The 21781-nt window shown below is 34.9% G+C and overlaps 1 protein-coding gene and 1 pseudogene across 5 annotated transcripts in view; one reads left to right on the forward strand and one right to left on the reverse strand.

Annotated features, from left to right (window-relative positions):
• Positions 1-21781, reverse strand: part of LOC135207852 (flotillin-1-like) — a 243089-nt gene that overhangs the window by 127609 nt on the left and 93699 nt on the right. The window lies entirely within an intron of this gene.
• Positions 1-21781, forward strand: part of LOC135207727 (flotillin-1-like) — a 51472-nt pseudogene that overhangs the window by 27137 nt on the left and 2554 nt on the right.

The following is a 21781-nucleotide window of genomic DNA, read 5'->3' on the forward strand; positions in this document are numbered from 1 at the left end:
CAAGTCCATCTTTTTTTTTATTATAGTCCCCTATACATTTTTTGTACACACCAGTGAAGCACCAGTTATCTCTAATTTCTTTTAAAGTTTTACCCTTCTATTTTAGTTTAGATTTGCTGTTAGTAAAAATGTATTGGCTTAGTTACATTTAACATTGATTTTTGTATTGAATGTACTGTCCTTGTGCATGCAGATTTTTGTCCAATGTTAGATTGTAGGCTAATTTTTATTGTTGCTTGGTTCGGCTAGGAATTACAACTGCTTGAATGATTTGGAATTGATGTTAAGTTGGAATTTTAGTGGTATGTTGTACTTAGGAGTTATATATAAAAGGGAGTTTTATTTACGTTGTTAACTTTGAGGTAAGACTTTTGATGGTATAAATTGCGAAGGGCTTACATAAAAGATCATTGCATTTTTATCCAAGCCATTGTTTTTCAGTCTCTGTTAAGATGCGTTTAAGTTATGTTAAGTGTAATAATTGTAATATCTGAGGGTTTGAGGATCAAAGGATGATTTTTGGTTTTAGTTCCTATGTGAGAGAAATAATACATCGTTAATTTTTTTAGTAAATTGATATCCTTTTATTGTACCTAGAGGTCTGGGAGATCATAAATCCCGATAGATTTTAGCTTACGAAGACTGCATAGCCCAAGTTGAAGCTAACTTTATGAAAATCTTTAAGTTAAAAAAAAAAAAAAAAAAAAAGATTTTCTGAGTTCTGTACTCAAAATATGTTGTGAATAAAATGCATAGGATGGGTAGCTTATTCAGGCTACCTATGTTATAGGCCATGTATCCTGATAATGAAGAAATAAAAAAGGCTAGACAGTACAGTATTTCTCTGGTTATGCGTATTGTAAGAATTGAGTTTATGAAATCCATTTATTTTATGTTGTTGGTAAAGTAAAGTGGGTAAGTTTCATTTTAGTATTTCATGTTAGACTACATGTTATGATCCTTTCTGTTATTTCATTGTCACTACCCAGTCAAGAATTGCATTGGGATAACTGGCACTAGTTTCTGTAGGACCGTTTTTCCTTCACTGCATTGGTTATGAAAATATAATCATAAAAATCTAGCAGCTAGTATACCACAGTGTTCAGTGCAGTTACAACACTATAATAGAAATTCGTTGGAGAAATGCCTCAGGGGAATCACTTAGCAGCAAAAAAATACATACCGCAAGCAATGGAGACAAGTTTAGGATGTAATCTGACCCACGAAAGATTAAAGTGCACCTCTTAGGGTAGCAAGATATTAGTTCTAAATCCATATGTGATTATTTTGAACAGTGTAAGGTTGACATTGTTACTGATTCCAACTGATTTCCCTAATTATGTGAAATCTGTACATGAAGGTGCTATTGTAGCAGTGCATTGATGCTATGGTACTCATTTTCAATGGCCTTTAACGTTGAGGTGAGCACCACTAGGTTGGTACAAGTTATGTTATCTTACTTAAGGAATGTAATGATGGCTAAAGATTGTTGTAGAGACCTGAATGAATCTATCACCGTTTATTTGTGGTTTCCATTTCCGTTTGTGTACGCACCAAGTAATGTGGAATTCAGACCATCGTAATTCTGTTTCGTTTGTTGGCCTTGGTTGCTGTGATGTAGTGGCATTGTTGTAGTGTTGCTTTTTTGCTATTCGTTTACGTTTCACTGTAGAGCACCGTACAGTTCATTGCATCAAGACAATGATGCTTCCATCTCACTGATAAAGCCAATTTTCCTCTTCAGATGAAAAAAAGAAAATTTGGTTTTCTTGTAAAAGAGTTTTTGTTCTCATTTTAAATCTTTGTTTACTGTAAATTTTGCATATTTTTATTTTTTCCCCAAGTGGGTTATGTCAGTTTGGAATTTGATTTGCTTTTCCTCCTACTTATGCCGGTATTGTTCATCATAAACATAGTGTATTAGCCTCTTTATCCATTGACTCCTTAGCAATGCATAGCTCATTTGATAAGCATTTGAAGTAGGTGCTTATATACTCAATTCAAGTTCAGATAACTTGCACAATTTATCATGCAGTCTTCACATAAACTGAATGTCCTGGCGTTTTCACTCTGTCTCATGACTGCATTGCTTCTGGGCACCGTTGTCAGTTTTTAAGTGAAATGTATAAATATTGGCTAAGCTTGCTTAGCATTTTAAAGAATGTGGTACTGTAGGTTATTGTCGTATTCAGTTAAAATCTGCTATGAATGGCATTAGTTTGAAATGTTTTTATTTGTTTTTGTACTTTGAGATACTGAGAATTTTTTCAATACAGAGATATTGTAGAGATTCAGAAATATTGCCTTTTTACTACCCTACCCCTTTGATGATTGTTCTAGCAACTGTTATTAATTTCCTAAAGTTCAAGTATTTAACCTTGATGGATAGAAAGTATTTAGCAGTGATATTTTTTTCAATACATTACAGTATATAGTACCAAAGGTTTCCAGTTGTTTATTGTTGTATACCATAGAGTATTTTGTAAGTACGTTGAATTTATCTTTCCCCTAAACTTTCCAAGAGCATTCTTGTTATTTTTTATTGATCTGGTAAAACCATTTTGATTATAGTAGTAGTTATCTATTTACCATTTCTTGTTAGATGACTTTATAGAGTACAAAATAGTAATGATTTTTTCTATGTATATTATCACGTCGATCACTAAATGTTCTCCCGTCATCTTTGTAAAGGGCTATTTGGACGCGCTCGGTATTTACCGGGCGCGGAACGGCTAGAGGTCAAGCGAGACGCTCGCATATGGTGAAGCAGAAGCTTCAAGGATTCTCAGATTAAGGAAGCCATTGCAGAAGAAGAGCGTATGGCAGCCAAGTACATAAACGACACTGAAATTGCAAAGGCTCAGCGTGATTTTGAGTTGAAGAAAGCCAGTTATGACATGGAAGTGAATGCCAAGGTAAGAATTTTCCTTGTCATGGTTTAGAAGCTCTAGAATAACTAACAGGAGTGTTTGATTGCAGATGTTGAATTCAAATTCTCAAATTTCTCTGTACATAAATAACTTCCTCATTTTACACCATACCAGACTTACAATCTGAGTTATATATTCTGAGCATTATTGTACAGTCAGTATTTGAATCAATTGATAGCTGTTCATGTGTATTTATCTCTAATAGTCCAGTTTCCTTAGTTTGTACTGTATATACTAATTTGTAATATAAATGTTAAGAGCAATTGCTGTATTATATGATTATCACTGACTCGGGTAATGGTATGGCTGAACTGTTCATTACGTTCACAAGACGACACCCACCAATTGATATTACTGAAGATGATCTTATGATTTTTCAGAAAGCTGAAGCTGAACTGGCTTATGAACTTCAGGCAGCCAAAACACGACAGAAAATCAAGGAGGAACAGATGCAGATCAAGGTTAGACATTTTTGTATGTTGCAGTTACATCTTTTATGAACAGAAAGTAAATGTAACAGCCACTTGTTGCTCTTAATTTAGAATGTGTATTTACCAAAGCACAAATGAATATGTCAAGGTATGTTTTTGTGTCATAAGAGGCCAAAGTCAAATAATGATCATCTCACACAGTATCAGTAGTAAAATACCTGCTTGATAGCTAACAAGCTTACTAGAAGCTTACTCAAAGAGGTTCTTTTATCATTAGGAGCTGTTCTAAATAGGTTATGTTATTCATGAAACTGGAGTCATGAAGTAAATATTTTAGGCAAACAATATTTAAATTATTATCATTATTAATAGGGGTTAGTTTTTCCAGACCTCTGAGTCTCAAGTAGACTCTTCTCGGGCTGGTTGGCAAATATTTAAAAAATATTTAGTTTTATTGTAAGAAAAATACCAATATATAATAGTAATGCTGATTGATGACTTAGTTTTGAATGTTTAGAAACTAATTTGATATTAGAAACTGCCATTGCACCATCCACTCTCATTGAACTAGGTGGTGGAACGAGCCCAAGAGGTTCACATCCAGGACCAGGAAATCCAGCGTCGTGAGCGCGAGTTGGAGGCCACGGTGAAGCAGTCAGCTGATGCAGAGAAGTTCAAGTAATTTTCCACCAGAAATTTACCTGTATAATGGTATAGCTGAGTGTGAATATGATGGTTATTCATGTAGATGCTAGACTTTCTTTATGAAATGTTTGAAAATAAATCATCTATTTTAGGCTTGAAAAGTTGGCGGAAGCTGCCAGGAACAGGACACTGTTGGAGGCCGAGGCTGAAGCAGAAGCTATCCGTGTGAAGGGTGAAGCTGAGGCTTACTCTGTTGAAGCAAAGGCCAAGGCTGAGGCCATGATTATGCAACAGAAAGCAGAAGCAATGAAGGAGTACAAGGAAGCTGCCATGCTGGAGATGTACCTTGCAACTATGCCAAAGGTAAGCAGAACGTAACTCGCTTGTAAGTAGGGTGGTGTCTGTTTATGCTCTTTTGGATGTGAATTTTTATAAGTTCTAATTCTGAAAAGAAAAATGAAGCAAGTTTTTGTAGGAATATTTTATTGGAAAATGTGTTTTTTTGTAGTGAGGGAACAAACCTATTGATCAGCATCTTTCTGACACACTGACCTTTTTAAAATGAGAGGATTGACAGAAGGCCACCTCACTCTTGAGGCCCTTGTTACCTCCTGGCCAATAAACAGTTTCTATATTATACTGCACTGTCATAGATGGTTTATGATAAGATTTGCAATTTGAAATATAGACCTCTTTAACAGCACAAATTCAAGCTCCTGCCTCTCTTGCTGAAAGAGTGACATGTCAAAAGTTGCAAATGTTCACTTCTAAAAATCACTAAAGGCTAAAGTGAAAGCAAAAAACCTCGGTTCATTTTGCATTTTAATACTTAATGAAGTAGCTTGCCCACACCACCAAGTTTTGAAATTTCGACTCTCACAGGACTGGCCAATTTTGAAAACGAAAGGTACATCAGTTTCCCAAGTATAATAAGAACACTGTACTGTTCCCGAGACTCACTTATCTTGCTTGACTGACATCTAGCCACTTACTCTCATTCCTCGTGGTAATGGTGGTGTTTCCCCAGCTGTAAATTCTTTCTGAACTTCTTCCCTTTTCCAATTTTGTGCTCGCTATGTCCTGAGAACTAGTCTGCTTAGTAAGCTTTCTCTTGCTTATGAAGCTCTTTGAAGTGTGGTCATATAGCTTTCCTTGAGCTAGACTAATCCTTGCCAGAGTATGACAGAAACAGGATTGGTGTAATTTACCAATTTTGTAATTGTGATTTTTATGTAAGCATGTAACAAGCATGCTAAGAAAATATTCTCCTAAGCTCTTAGCTTTGCAGTTGTTGATAACAAATCTTTTGAGTTAAATCAGTGTTGTATTCATGCAGTGAGGTGTTTGAAACTGAGATATATATATTAGCTTACATTTTAAGTTTGCACCAAATTAAATTCTTCAAGTAATAGCTGTTGGGGTTGTTTCTAGCATGTGCTTAATACTGATCTTATTTTTCTTAAGAAATACCCTCAATTTTATTGGCTCTTAATTCATTTTGTTAAATGATAAAAGTACTTTTTATAACACTGAAAAGAGAAAAGACATGCTTCAGATTGTTACATTTTGCTATGATTAATATATATCTTATGACAGAGTAAAATTTTTTATATTCTCAGACATAGTATCTTTTTGAAATGTCAGAATAATTAGATCTCGATCCTTAGTTTGAGAAGGAAGTGGTTTTCTTTCAGAAAATGGGAAAGTAAGAATACAAATAATTGGTCAAGTGAAAGACAATCATTTCTTAGGTTAAGGACAACTGTTCATTTATGGCTATGTGAATTATTGTAATGAATTGTACATGTATAATATATTAGTAATGTAATGCTCAATATATATTGATAAGGATAATTTCAAATAAACTTCAGATAAGCACTCACTGAGATAAAAAGGTTGTTATTAACCTATAGCTCAATCATCTGGTTACACTATGGTACTTGATAATTAGATCCACTTCTTCAGTTAACGCTATTCAGTAACACACGTTCCTTTCTAGGTTGCCGCGGAAGTTGCAGCACCACTCTCCCAGACCAAGAAGCTGACGATGGTGAGCACCGGACAGTCTGAAGTAGGAGCTGCAAAATTGACAGGCGAAGTCATGGATATCATCAGCAAAGTTCCACACATGGTGAAGAATATGACTGGTATCGACGTCACAAAGGTAAGGGGTTACTCATCGTTGTCATAAAAGTTTTTATGTTGGCTTTTCCACTCGCTGAGCTTCAACTTGAAGTGAGTGTATCTGTTCTTGTCTCTCCATTACACTCTTGGCCTGGACTCTCGTCAAAAGTAGAGTTTATTGTTGTGGACCATCTCATTCCTATCTTCAAGCGTCACGTTAAAGGTTTGGGAGTTTCCGTAAACAACTCAGTGAACTGATACACTACTGTAGCTTACGGTACAAATCAGCTAAGTCTCTTGTCATGGCTTAAAGAACACCAAGTCACATTTCTAGACTTGCTGCGGTTGCCCTAAGACTTTGCTGTTGAATGAATGATGATCATGAGAACAATGGTAGAATTTTAAAAGTCTTACAAACTTTTTTCCCGTAGCCTCTCTTTCTGTTCTTGTGCCTGTCTGCTGTGAGAGCTTTAAAAGATTTCTGCTCTTCTTTTGCATTTTGTGCAGCTTGATACTTATGTGTCTATAAAAACAGGTCTGTAACTTTAACTTACGTTTGCCTTAATTATTTTTCTCTGTTCTATCAAGTTAAATACGTAGTATAAATTTTCTCTTTCAATGTTTGTAACAATTGATATCATTTCTGGAATGGTATAGTAAATCGTGCAGTTCTGATGCTTGCTTGATAATTTATAAACACAGTGCCTGGTATTGTCTGCAGGGTGTCTTAGCAAAACCAGGCGCAAAGCGTCTACGTAGTTTTTCCATGAAGGACGTTGATGAAGATATGGATCTTTCCAGTGAGGAATAAACTTTAAACTGTATAGTAAGGAGATCAATAAGTTTTATGGAGAAGTGACCTGTTTGTATAGTGGTGGAAAATATGAAAGTTGAAAGCTAGAATTGTACAGTGCCATACAATTGTATGCATGGGAATTCATAATTCAGTACATAGGTTTAAAAGATAGCTCCTAACCAGCTTTGAATTTCATAGTATATGACTTGCATATATTGAAAATTTGAACGGGTTTTAATGTATAGTTGTCATTACAGTTAGTACATGGTTTTTAGTTATTGGTCAGGAAACTATATAGGTGGTTGTGGATATTACCTATCCTGTCTTCAGGCATCTCGTTTTAATGGTCAGGAGATTCCTGTAAACTCCTCATGGGACTGTGTAGGATATGGCTTGCTATGCTCGCCATAAGAATTTGCTTTTGAATGAAAGATGGAAATTGGGTAGGATAGTAAAAGTTGTGCAGCCATTTTCCCATCAGCCTCATTTTTTCGAATGTGCCTCTCCTCCGGGATAGGTGTCAGGATTTCTGCTCTTCAGTTGTCATCTGTGCAAATTGATTCCACTGCAGTATCCTTTAACTGATGTCCCTTACCCGAAGGAGAAAATATATTGGATACTATATTGATATTAATAGTGATTAAAAGCTCAAATATGCATGTGCCAGATAAATTAGTACCACTAATATGAGTGTGGTAAAGTAATAGCAAGATTCTTCAATTTTTTAAAGCCCTCAAGAGAATACAGCTATTGTTTGACAAAGAGTAGTTAGCTGATGCTGTCTTGATTACATATTCAGTCCATTTCTGGTTTGTGAGGGTTTAGTGAAAGAAACTGAGGGGTTTTTTCATTGTAGATTCAGATATGAGTTTTGGACCCATTTCTCTCAAGGGTTGCCTGCATTGCATTATTCTTTTAAAACAAGTTTGTAAAATGTACTTATATTTGTCATATTTTTTTCTGGTTATATATCAAGTCAAATTGTTTAAAATGACTCCTGTACTGTTCATAACGATTTGATTTCATCTCTGGAATGTTACTGTGAAGCTGTTGCGCTAACAAATGCTTGACAGTATATAAACATTATACTCGGTATTATCTGCAGGCTGTCGTAACAGAACAGAGTGCAAAGAGTCCCCGTGTGAGACAGAGTGCAAAGCGTCCTCGAAGTCGTATGGTTAAACAGATTTTTGGGGATGAGGATATACCCTTTGTGGAATAAACTTTTAATGTTATATAGTAAGAGTAAGAAGATGAATGGGTGTCTTTTTCACTACAACTTCTCACCTTCCACATCCTCGTTCCTACAGGAGCGTTCCCTTTGTATAGTAGTGGAAAATATGAAAGTTCGAGATTACATTGTACAGTACCAAATGGTTAATACGTATGGCAATATATAATTCACATAGATCTGAAAGGAAGATTATAACTTGCTTTGTATCACATAACTTTGATTTTTTTATTTTAGGGCAGTAATGTGTATAGGCAGGAATTTGAGTACAGGTTTGTAACACGTAGGAATTCTATTGGGAAGGTATTAAGTCTGCTAGTCGAGTTCCCAGTAAAGTGAATGAATAAGCTACAGTTGGCAAAATGTGATAGAAATTTCAACAGATATTAGCTTTCAGCTTTGTGACATTTAACTTTTATGATAGATTTCTCAATAGTAGTATCTGTCTTTCCCCCAGTATTTACTTTTAAGTTTCCTTTTATAAGACTAGACATCCAAGGCATTTATTTTCTTTGCCCCTCTGCTGTGATTAACTGGGTTAGTGTAAAATGAAGGAAAAGGCAGATGGAACAACAGAAGGGACTAACATGGCCATTAGAACTGTGAATTATAGGAGTAATAGAAGATTAAATTAGTTTATTCAGTAGGAAATTGTTCGTTAGGTTAATATCAAAAGAAGAATTAGAGCTGATCCTTTATGGACTCTCTCCTTGATACTGTAAAAACCAGGTCGCTTTGTAGTTTTTTCCATCAATATGATAAATAATGAATGTAGCTTTTTCCATCAATATGATAAATAATGAATAACTGATCTCTGATCGTTGTTGTACACATTTTCTGCTGTTGTACTTTGCTGGTTTAGGAACATTAGTAACAGAATGAGAATTGCAGTCATAACAAGTATTGCACTATGAATGGGTTATGGGTTAAGTTTGCTTTCTGTTATTTTAATTTAGTGTCTTTGTTTGTCTTGATGTTTTATAGTCTAAAACTGCATCATGCTGTACTTAAAGCTTTGCATTCCTCAGTGAATTGTGACTTAATCGTTTTCGTGATTGTTGTTGTACTTAATGGCTAAAATTCCCTATAATTCCCCCAGTTCTTATCACTATTCAGTATTTAAGTTCTGAAGTTATCAGTTATTAGTAGCAGCCTGTATTTTTAATAATCATATCACCCTCCCCTCATTGTCTCATACATTAAATGTGAACCATTTAGTTTAGTTTTTTGAAACTGGGACTGAAACTTAGAAAACATTCATACATTAAATGTGAACCATTTAGTTTATTTTTTTGAAACTGGGACTGAGACTTAGAAAACATTCATATCTTCCACTACTAACTTCAGCAAAGCACGACAGAAGTCTTGGGATGCACCACACAGTCACCAACGATTCCCACACATCCACTGTCTTAATTATGCTCACTGGTGTCATCTATCATTGATTGATGGTTGGGTTTTGTAAGTCCTCATCTGATATTGAAAATACTCTAGAACTGTTGTTTTTATAAAGGTCATTTTGCAGTTTATTATTTTGATTTTCCTGTAGTCTTTTGTGTTTGTTACAAATATCGTTTTTCATGGCTGTTTCATCTTGTGTGAATTTGGTATGTTATTTAAAGTGTTATTTGGTATTTCGGTTGGAGATGCTAAGAAGTGGATGGTTGTTATAAAACTGCTTTGCAGATTTGCTAAGTGCAGGTTTTCTTTAGGGGCAAGGATTTTGCTGTATTTACCATTCTTGGTGCATTTTATTTATCGTAGACAATGCATGTCATTCAGTCGTTCTGCTTTGATCATCCACTTTGTATATTTACTTAGCTTGTTTATGTCTTTACTGAATGTTAAGCACTACACCAGAGCACTGCGCCAAATAACTACCTGAATTCTCCTTATGGATGCTCAGGTGCTAGGGTATGGATATTTCATATTCCTCGTTTGAGGATGAGTTTATACCAGCCATAGGAAAGACATAGTGCTTGAATATGACAGATACTATATGTAGGAGATCAAAATAATTCTCATCCTGTCTGGTTGTGCAATGCAATGCTTTCATGTTGGTCTCGTACCCATAGAGAGCTTAGCCTTGTTGCTAAGTGCTTATGATACTTGCCTTATTGGCAAGAGGTTTTAGATTTATATTGAAGTTATAATCTGTGGCAAGGTTGGGGTGATAGACATTTTCTATCCCGATCATGTGTTATTTGTGGAGGATTGCTGCCAGGGCTGTGGAGGAAGTGGGGTTAGCAGCCTCACACCAAAAGACTCGTTGAGAACAGTAAGGTTAACACCTTGTAGATCGACCTTTTTATTTATTTTATTATTTTGAGTTAAGTAGTATGTACACATATTTTTAAGTTCATGCTAATATCTTTAATTTGAGTGCTTGAATAATTATTGACGTGTTTTAGAAGTAGAATATTATGTTGCACCCTTTTTCAAGGATAATTGATGTATTTTTTATTTTTGAAATGAACCTTACCTCTCCATTATGTAGCTGGCATGGAAGTAAAAGTTATATAATGGATAGGTAAGTATTTGAAAAATAAATCTTAAATTTAGTATTTATATTTTTTTTAACAGTCTGTGAAACCAGGATCGATAAGCTTCCCAGCTTCTTGTGGCATGTCTGACCTAAATGCATTGTCTGTCAAACGTTTGAAAAGCCCACTCGTGTGTGTTACTCAGGTGTCCTCACCTCCTAGTAGTCCCGTTTCCTTTTGTTAATTGACTTAACTGCTCCATAGCTCTCTGCTGAAGCACTAATGGCGAAATGCAACTTTTTATGACCTGGATTGCAATAAAAGTCCGTTTGACCTTTTGATCTATAGGGCAGATGTCATATTGACATTGTGATTAATATCTTTTTACTCTTGCAAACATATCAGGAATAATGAAAGATTAAAAGTAACAGTTATCATTGTATTCCTGTACATATATGTGGTCCCAGCACTGGGCCAAATGCCCAAAATATCAGTATTCATTCGCATACAGAGCCCAGTAAGATATGGCCCAGATATCATGTATTCGTTCATGTACATAACCAGATATGTATATATAGGTTTCAAGAAAGTACCAGAGGGATATACCTCAGTTGGAGTCACTGCAAATTAGGAATGTGGTTGTTGTTTAGCATCTTAATTCACTTCAAAAGCCTAAATTGCTTTTGATTGCAAATTTCTAAACAAGTCAGCAAATTTTTTCATTTTAAGTTTGTCCCAAAATTTATAAAAAAATTTATAAAGAACTAAATTATTATATAGATTTTTAGATTATGGACAATAATTGTGTTGGCCCTTTGACCGTTAAGTATTTTAATCGAGGGTCTGGTTAAACTGTTGAGTAATGCAGTGATAATAATGATAAGCTGGCAGTCTGGTGAGCCAGAGCATTTATCTGCTTAGCATTAGTTTGTGTCTATGGAAAACCATCTTGTGTTTTCATCAAGTAGTAGTCAGATTATCGAGTAATTTTGCTTTTTTATATTAATAGTCAAGTTTAGTATTTTAATATGATGTAGTTTATCATTGTTTTAATTAACACGTGCTTACCTTGCATATTTAAGATGTTGAACTGTCAGCTGTTATTGATACTGCACACTCTCCATATTATTAGAGAAAAGTTAGTTTTTATTGATATGGATTCACTGGGGATGCTGTATCTGGTTTATTTCACTGCAAGAAAGGTTCAAGTGTCTTACCTTTAGTCCTATGTGTCTTCTTTCTTTCTAGAACAATTCGATTTGGGAGGTTCATGATAAATAGGGATCAGTTTGAGTCATAGATTGTGGATGTTAGAGGACTTAGGGAGTGTTCATTTGATCTGCAGATTAAAACCCCAGTTCTCAGAGATATTGTGTGGAAAACTATGTAGAATTTTGGTCCATCTGGGATTTTCTAGGTTCTCTGAATGGGTACCTTGACTTATTTGGCCATTCAAGGTTTCCTTTGTCATGCAGTTACTTGATCAACTGGTGAAATGTTAAGTTAACCTTACTGACAGCCATCAACTTATCAAAGTTGATTTTTTGTTGACAGTTTCTTCAGCTACAATGTCTTGGGAATTGAATAATGTTCCAGGTTTATGTTCTTGGAAATGTGAGCCTCCGTTCAAGATTCTTATAACTATAGATACAGTTGTGGTATCTCTAGGACCTGTGACATGAAGGAGTGTCAAGTATGTAAAAACCAACATTTCCAGTGGAGTATTAGTGTCATTCTGATCAAATTAAGTTCCCCAAGTCCTTAATGGTTGCTTTGGTTTGATATTTTTTTTAGTTCTCAGTGGCTGTGTCTATCGATACTGGTGTTATTGATGTTAGCTCAGGGGTCTTAATTTAAATAAAAGTCATAAAATAAAAGCAACATCTGTTTTTCATTACACAGAGAGGTGAGAGATGTGTATTTCTGGTGATATAAGTTCACTCTCGACGTGGTTTGGAAGTCATGTAAAGCCATTGGTCCCGTTGCTGAATAACCACTGGTTCCATGCAACGTAAAAACACCACACAAACAAACATCTGTTTTGTATTTCCTGATTCGGCCCAGGAAATATTATTGGATGTAGAACCTTTAAAAATTATCATTGTTTCTGAACCCAGCTACCCTCTTCTTCTTTCTTTGATAAGTCTGGACTTCAGAGTATAGTTTCCCTCAACTGGACTAATGTTTCTACTTCTTACTTCATCTGTTACCTGTACTGTACTGTCAAATTGTCAAACTTCAACTACCTCAGTCTCACAGTTTATAAGGAATACAAAGTTTTATATGCTAGAGAAACTTTTAGTTTATTGTGAATAAAAAATTTGGTTGTAGAATATTTTGGTAAATTCTTTGCCCTGGTCTTTGTGTTTGGTTGACTTTTGATATATGTTTGGTTAATTAGTGGTTTATTGTTTTGCATTCATTCGTCATACTTTTTGTGGAGATACGTCGGGCTTTTAAGTTATCTTATATGCTTTATTGTATACGTTATTCCTTTACCCTTTTTGGAACTACCTGTATGATTATTTGAAGGGGAATATTCTTACTAACTTATACATTACTCTTATCAAGGGTAAGTGTACCATGCCATCCTGGTATACCTGTAGTTTAGTTTGCCTGTAGAATTTTCTTCCCATATAAGGGTCCTTAGAAGCTGTTTATTTCTGACCAGCCTGAGAAGAGTCTACTTAAGACTCAGAGGTCTGGAAAAACTAAGCCCTATTAATAATAATATTTATTTCTAACCTTTTACACGATAGTATCACATAAGTGGTACATCCAACATCATAATATTATACACTTCTTAATATAAAACACTAATTTTAACAGTTTGAAGTCAAAATGTACATCAACTGCTGCATAGAAAGAACTGAAAACTTCAATACTATTTTTATGCTTTTCTCTTCATAGGGGTTTGAACACTTGTCTTAGTATCTGAGGCAGATTAGTGGATTCGAGGAGCAGGCCAGAATGGCCTTATCTTGACCGTATGGTGAGTCCATATCCCCCCTGAAATAAATTTTTTGACCACTGGGCAATTGTGTGCACAAGTTCGTGATCATGTTGACAGTTTTCTGTTTGCTTTCTATAAATAACGTTAGCAAATGTATCAGGCCATGAGAGTTTTATGTTGTGTATAGAAGCTCCCATAAATTTGCTCATTGCTTTAATTATCAAGACTAAATTTGTACTATATGGCTTAAAAGAATATCTTGGGATGTGTGTAGAGTGCACTTCTGAGCACCTCTTGTCTTGGTTTTGGAAGTTGCAAACTTTCCTTATTTGCTCTTGATTGCAGTTTCATTTCTCTAGATGAGAATGCAAGTGTACCACAAGAGTAGGATTAAATGATGGACCTCAGTAGGACAAAAAGTATGTGACAAGTTATGGTAGAAAAAGAGTAGGACAGATTAAGTTCATAGTGTTATCTTTCCTTTTTTCATTTTCTTTTTTTCTTTTTGATGCTGGTCTCGCACACGTCATAATGATGGAGTAGAAAATGAAGCAAAAATTTATAGGAGAGTGTTCTATACTCCATTTTTTACAGTCTGTCACACTGCACTACCAGGTACCTTAAAGAAATGCAGAGTTTTTACATCCACTCTTCCTGATCTAGTTGAGTAACTTGATCATCCCATAGGACGCTGATTGGTTGTGATCACATTCATTACCCGTAGGCTGTGTTCATATAGTCATCCTCACTATCACAGTTGTATGGGTCATCTAATTCTGGTCCATGTTTATAGAGGCGTCGTTTGGCATCTTTGCACACCTACACCACATTGCAAACGTACACCCACTTCTACATTATCTAATAAATGTATACCCACTTATCAAACATGCTTTCACACTTGCACTCACTTATTTTGCTCACACTTTTGCGCCAAGTGTTCAGGCAGTTGTTTATTTTTATTAGTGTGTGCTGTCATATCATAAAATGTTTAGTGTTCAGGCAGCTGTTTATTTTTATTAGTGTTTGTTGTCGTATCATAAAATGTTCAGGAAGTTTAGTTTTTATTGTTACTAGTTGTCAAACTGGCAGGTTTGAAGTAAAACTTTAAAACTTTTCTTTTACTTGGAATGGTTGCTTGCATAAAGTGTACGTCTAAAGTTGGGTGTTTAGTCAACGTTATATGTATATATGAAACAGACAGAAATTGTGAAGTAAAACTAAAGTTGAATAAGTAGTATAGCTATAAGCCATGATGAAAATCATATAAATCTTTATGTTCTTAATAAGTACGCTGGATTTTGGATGTTATTGCAGTTGTATGTAAATTCTATCAGTATGTACTGATAATGATATACCCTTGTGAAAAGTTTGAATTTATATGGAAGACTTCATTTCCTATTTGATAAATGTTATGACATTACTGTGCAATATCATGTTTGCTAAGTTGGTTGTTGTATCCAAAACATTAAGTTAATGTGAATGATAATTATTGACTGGTTTTTGTGAGATTGGTTCAGTCAGTTTTGTATATGACTTCTTGGATTTTTGTTGCTTTCCATTTTCTAAGAATGTACTGCATACTGCAATAAAGTACATGCATTGAGCTTCAAGATGGCATCATAAACAACTTTTTACTTTGAAAAATGAATTCACCACTGACGATGAAAAGAATATTTCTACAGTTTCAAGAAGTCAGAGGTGGACTCCTTAATATGTTTCATATGATAAAACTTTTAACACAATTGTTAAGGAACGAAAAATTTGTATTTTGGGAAAGAGCTCCTTGGGTGATCTTGCACATTTCCGTGCATGAAATTGTATGAAATATCAACATTTTGTGTCGGACATGTTCATGTAATACTGTTGGGTGAAATTCCTTGTGCATTATGAATTCAGTGGGTGGATTACTTTTTTAAGAGCAGAGAGAAACAGTTGTCAAGGGCTGTGAAATTGCTGTTTGACATTCATTATCTGGTTTTCTTGTTTACACCAAATTAGGGTCATTATATGTAGCCAACTGTTATCATAGATGCTTAGATGGTTTTTTTTATAATATAATTCTTTTGGTGATTTGAATATTCCCTCATAAATTGAGGAACGTTACTTAAAAGTATTCTGTTTACTGGTCTTTATTCATCTGTGTGTGTGTGTGTGTGTGTGTTTGGATTTCATGTTACTACCAAATAGAAGGTCCTTTAAACCATGTAAAGAAATTTTTCCGCGTGTGAATTCAGAGCATGCACTAATCTTTTTGTGGCCTTCTCCCTAATCTCATCAGTCAGCCCTCCTACCCTCTCTCTAATTAAACTGGGACTTATTATCTCCTGATTTCATAACTTCGGTATCATCACATTCCTGCTCTTGCAGCTTATTCGTTTCAAGGTAAGGTCTTTGGAGATAAGTAGCATTTGTTTTAACATCTGTACAGCACTTACTTATGGAAGAGACTAGAAACATTTGATTGTCTATGTTTTGTCTAATCTGGAGTTGGTTTTACTTATTCTTTTGTATACAGTATGTTGTTCTCTGAGTCATCTCAGCTCCTAGGTGCAACCATTTTTCATATCTCATACTTTGTCCTTTTATTCCCCTTGAATTTGGCTCTTCTACTTTTTCTACTTCCTCTTTCGTATCATACACAGATACAAGGGTAAAACAGGACTGCTAACCTGTACAATTGAGTGGCTCAGGTGTTCAAGGGAGGATGATTTATATTATGAAGCTCTGTGCCTGTTCAAACCTTCAGTTGACTTGTGACCCTAAAGGATAGGACATATACGGTAGCATTATCCGTTTTGTTTCCATAATTTTATTTTGGGGTTAAGTGGTCTGGCCAATAAAATAATAATAATAATAATAATAATAATAATAATAATAATAATGCCCATATCATGGTCCACAATGATATCCAGACTGTTTTTCACAGAGGAGAACACCTTCCTAACCCTCAGACATTTGTCTGCTAACAACCTTGTATTTCATAGCCATTTTCTAATTCAGACTCTATTCTTTACTGTTTGTTTATCTCAGATGGCAGAGTGATGGCAGTAGTCAGATGCTTAGTGGTTGAATTTTTTAAATTGGTGATTGAACATTTGTATGAACCTTTGTCCCTGATGTACCTGCAGTTTCTGGGAGCACTTCTGGATACATCAGAAGTGGGGAAAACATATCTAGGACATTCAGAGACTGCCCCCACACCCAAGTAGCATCTGAGACATTTACAAAGTTGATATTTTTTTTTTTTTTTTTTTTTTTTTTTCATACAAACTTCACTTTTATACTGTGTCTGGTTCCTAAACCCTCTATCTGGGTCATAATGCAGCTAAGGCGTTGCAAGAGAGTGACCCTCCTTTGTGAACAAGACTGAGCCTGGTGATAGTTACAAATTGCATTACAGGCATTTTGTGATTGATGGGAATGTATGAAAAACCAGTATTATGTTATGAGGCTTCACTTACATTTTGTACTTGCTGGTACTTTGGTTCTAGTACTATATGCTTCTCTTGCAAACTTTCATGTACTATGTTGTTATTGTGTGAACATTTTTATTGACTGTGTAGGTGGTTCATGGCTGTATATTGCAGGCTGTACAGACTATTGATACCTCTAGTCCTAGTTCGCTTGTAAAGCAGAGAGTGGATGAAGACTTTCGTGGCTCTCACACTTCTCTGGACTATCAGTCTCTGGATAGTCGCAGGTCAGAGGACACTTTGGTTGAGTTGAAGGTAAAGGCTAGGCTGCTGAGCATACAGTGTTGTTGACATATTTATATCAATTCAACACCTAGATTAGAGAAGGCAAAATCACCAAAGCTTGGTCAGTGTTTTCTTGCTTGTCTCTCCAAGTTCACTGTACTGCTGTTGTGTCGTGGCAGGCTGGCATTGAACTTGCAGCTCCCATTGTTGTTGATGCAATGATTTATTCTGCTCGTCACGTCTTGTTTACATATTAAGCACTTAGCTAGCCCAATTCACTAAGTGTTTTCAGCGTAAATTAACTTCATTACATCACTCTTAACTTTTCGTTGTACTTTGACGATGCTCTTCCAGCATTGCATAAACGATTTTGAATGCTTGCACCCTTTCTATATTGTTCTAAACTTTATTAATGGAATAGCCATTCAATAAGTGTTGTGATGATCATCTAGGAATGCTTGAAATTGCTTTTATTGTAATATATTGATATTTTTGGATCTTTCTTAATAAAATTTTTAATTATTATTATTATTATTATTATTATTATTATTATTATTATTATTATTCTGGTAAAAAGAGCGGCAGAATTAAGCGAGTGGATTTTATATATTGTTTTTCTATTTTCCTTACAATTCTCTTCTCAGGCTCAGCGATGTTTCTGAGTAACTAGCCAATAATTATTCATATTGGGAATTTTAAAAAATTATAAATGCTGAAGGTAATCTTTTATTAGAACAGGAGATCAGGTCCAGGTCAAGCAGGGGTCGTCGTCAGTGCCAGTATTATTCCGTAGGCGTATTTCAGCCTACTGAATAATACCGGCACTGACGACGACCCCTGCTTTGACCTGGACCTGATCTCCTGTTCTAATAAAAGATTACCTTCAGCATTTATAGTTTTTTGAAAATTCCCATATGAATATTGGCCAAGTTACTCAGAAACATCACTGAGCCTTAGAAGCAAATTGTAAGGAAAATAAAAAAACAATATATAAAATCAACTCGCTTAATTCTGTCATTCTTTTTAACAGCATTTGCATAAAAGAGGGTCTTCTACCAAAAAATATATATTTTTATTTTTATTATTATTATTATTATTATTATTATTATTATTATTATTTTATTATTATTATTATTATTATTATTATTATTACAACATAAACCAGACCATTGAGTTAATTTGTGAACTCTCATAAGCTAGATGCAAATGATTCATTTTTAAGTGATGTATGAAAATTGAAGAATTTGGGTACCAGGTGTCGAAGAGATTTGTTGAAATGTTGAAAAATTTGAAGTATAACTGTGATGACATGGAGGTATTTATAGAATTTTGGATTAAATAAACATTTTGTGGAATTATCTTTGAGGTCAAAAGATCCTGCAGAGGATCCCCAAGGAAAAAATTTAAGCATCTCAACATTGCTTGCCATCTTGACCGTCTAACTGGTGTTTGTAATTTTTTTAATCTTGTTGAGGAGCTGTATCAGTTTAATGCTGACTGTTTTGAGATAATTTGAAGGGTCCTGTTTTGTGAATCTTGAAGGCTTGTCAGGCCATTGAGGGGTACCGCTCTTGCGTTTGGCAACTGCAGATAGGCTGGCAATGAAATAGCATTGGATGTATTCTCAGAGTCATTTGATTGACTCATTTTAAAACTTTTTAAGTGTCCTCTGTGGAGATGTAATTTTCATGGTTTGTTGATTACTCTGCAGTTGTGACTGAATTGCTCTTTTGTTGGTGACTGCTGTCTTGAGTCACTGGTCCCTGCAGAGTGTTTGAAATCTGTGTAACAATTTCTTGGTTGTTATGAATCCAATGACGGTTACCATAAAGAGGATGAGTTAAAGGGTAGTTTAAGTCTCAAGATCATTATAAAGCATCACTGCCTGACCAGTTACAAGGGGAAGGATGTAATTGATTGTAAGGTAGAGATACAAAAATAGACTGCTCCTGCCTCAGGTGATAAAATAATAGTTTTTTGGGTCATGGAAAGAATGGAAAGCTTTCTTAAGCCATACTCCTGACCTTCTGAAAATAAGGAGTTGGTGAGAGAGCCCTTTGATAAGGTCCCAAAATATGCAAATTTCAATATCCCTGAGGACAAGGCTCAGCTTTGAACGAAAGGTCATCTTTTGAAAGGAAATTGGACTAGTCTGTGTATAATTTATTGGAGAAAGGGGGGATGGTTTGGACTGCCTGTATTTCAGTGGAAGAGAGGCAACCTTTGTAACAGCTGGGAGACGTCTTTGCATTTGGATTCCCCTTCGCTGATCATATACCGTTTGGTCTTGACTCCTGAAAGATTTAGTGAAACCTCTGATCCATATATGTAGGTCAAAAGGTACCCTGTAAGTTAATTTTAAATTAGTAGTCTTTTATACAAAAGCAGTAAATAAATCACAGTGAAAAGTGAAGCAAGATCCTGCTGGAATAAATAAATTAGAGCTGCTTACACTGGGGGTCAGTGAAAGCAAAGTAGAGGCTGTAAGCATTGCCATGTTCAAGGAATGTATTACTGTGCTTTTGAATAAGTATTTAGATGGCTGAATATATTAATTAATCATGTTTAATGTTGTTTGCACTTGTGTACATATTTTGGAAAAGTAAGTGCTTTTACTTGTAAAACAACTTAGGCATAAACATATTAGAAGGCCAAAAGTATATGTTTATAAAGTGTCCTTTTTAGTTCTGCTTATATTATTCTTTCTGCTCCAAAAGTACTGTAAATGGCACAAACTGCTGTGGCTTAACATGGATTAACATTGAAGCTTGTACATTCTCAAAGGAAGATTTTGAAACCATGAGATTCAATACGGCTTGATTTTGTGGTTTCAGAATTTCTCTGAAGTACATTACGATCGTGCTGTCTAAGGAAAGCAATGCTTTGAAAGACATTGGTACATCAAGTTGATGTACAGTGAGGGCTGGTTTTAGCAAAATTTGCCCTCATGTTTATTGAGAGGTTGGTGGGGAAAATGATTGCTAGTATAACTGTGAAGGAGAAATCATGAATATCAGTTGTATATCTTTGAAAGAACAATTTGGATAGGTTATTATCCAATGCAACAGTAAGTTTTCAGTTAAAATGAACAGAAATGACTTGCTGACTCATTTTCATCAAGATGGGAAACAGATTCTTTTTCATACAACAAATTTCATGTGTAACTTTTGCAAGATCAAACCTTTGCTGAATACATGACTGTATAGCTGAAACACTTGACATATATCCTGGCACTCTGGCACTAGTAATGCAATGAATAGCATTTCATTGCAAAATTCACAGAAGTAATGGAAAGTGAAGGAATGTTTTATACTTGGTCTTTTGTTTTGTAGAGGTTTTCCCACTAGATAAGCTAAAAGAGAGAGAGGTAACACTTAACCTCTTCAAGGATTCCTCACTCCCTTGGCTAACTAGGCCATTATCATTTTATTTGTTTATCTTTATATTGTTTCCCAGTGCAGACCAAAGCACAGAGGTTATCTTTGGCAGTGGGTTGTATGTAGAAACAAAATTTCTTTAGAAAGATTATTTTCATATGTTGAAAACCTTTGGGACACTTTTAATGCCAAAAGCTTTGTAACTTTATTTTTATGCATGTTTATTGGATATCTCTGTAATCATCTCTGATGAATTAGTAGTGTCCCAGTAGCACAAGATGATGATGGCTCTTTCTTGCTTGTTTTTCTGAAGGGCTTCACGGATATTCAGTCCTCAAAATCAGCGTGGTCAAGTGCCTCTACCCGCCGCTAAAATTGACTCCTGTCTTTGGTGTTTATCTGTAAAGAAGTAAGGTGTAAAATTTTTGGTACAGTTGATATTTTATTTCCTAAAGCATTATGCATCGCCTGCTAAATGAAATGGTGCTTATCTTAAGATATTTTTGCAAGTTTTAAGAGTTTTAGTAAAATTCTTTTTCCTTTTTATTTTACTTTTTTGTTGCACTTTTAAAAGAGTTACACTTGAAACACAAACACTACCTTCAGATGCATTTTCTCAGTTAGCAAATAAGCTACTAGTACTAATAAAGAAAGAACTGGTTTTGGTTCCAAAGTTGCATGACCATCTTCATCTTAGCAATAAAGTAATTTTTAGCAAAACAATAAGTAATTAGTCATTTTTGTAGGAAACAATGTACTTAAGGAAAAACAATTTATATTAAACATTTTAACTTTATTTTTAACCTTAAGTTCCAGGTACTATATACGTATATGTAAAGTATTTTTGTATTACAATTAACTGCCTGTTTTAGTTTCATATTCAACTGTCAATAGTAGTTTCTCTAGCAGGGATACTGATTTTTATACAGTGCAATTTTTAGGTCACTGGATAATTGTTTTCAAAACTTAAGATGTACTGTATGTATTCTGTAACCTGGTTGGAAAAGAGTTTTCCTAGCGTATTGAAACTGTAAGCTCATACGAGATAGTTACTAGAATAAGCTTTTCTACTTCTGTATTTTACCACTTACACATTGGTTTCCATTTTGTAAG

This window comes from Macrobrachium nipponense, chromosome 34 (assembly GCF_015104395.2).
Source record: "Macrobrachium nipponense isolate FS-2020 chromosome 34, ASM1510439v2, whole genome shotgun sequence".
NCBI classification, from domain to species: domain Eukaryota; kingdom Metazoa; phylum Arthropoda; class Malacostraca; order Decapoda; family Palaemonidae; genus Macrobrachium; species Macrobrachium nipponense.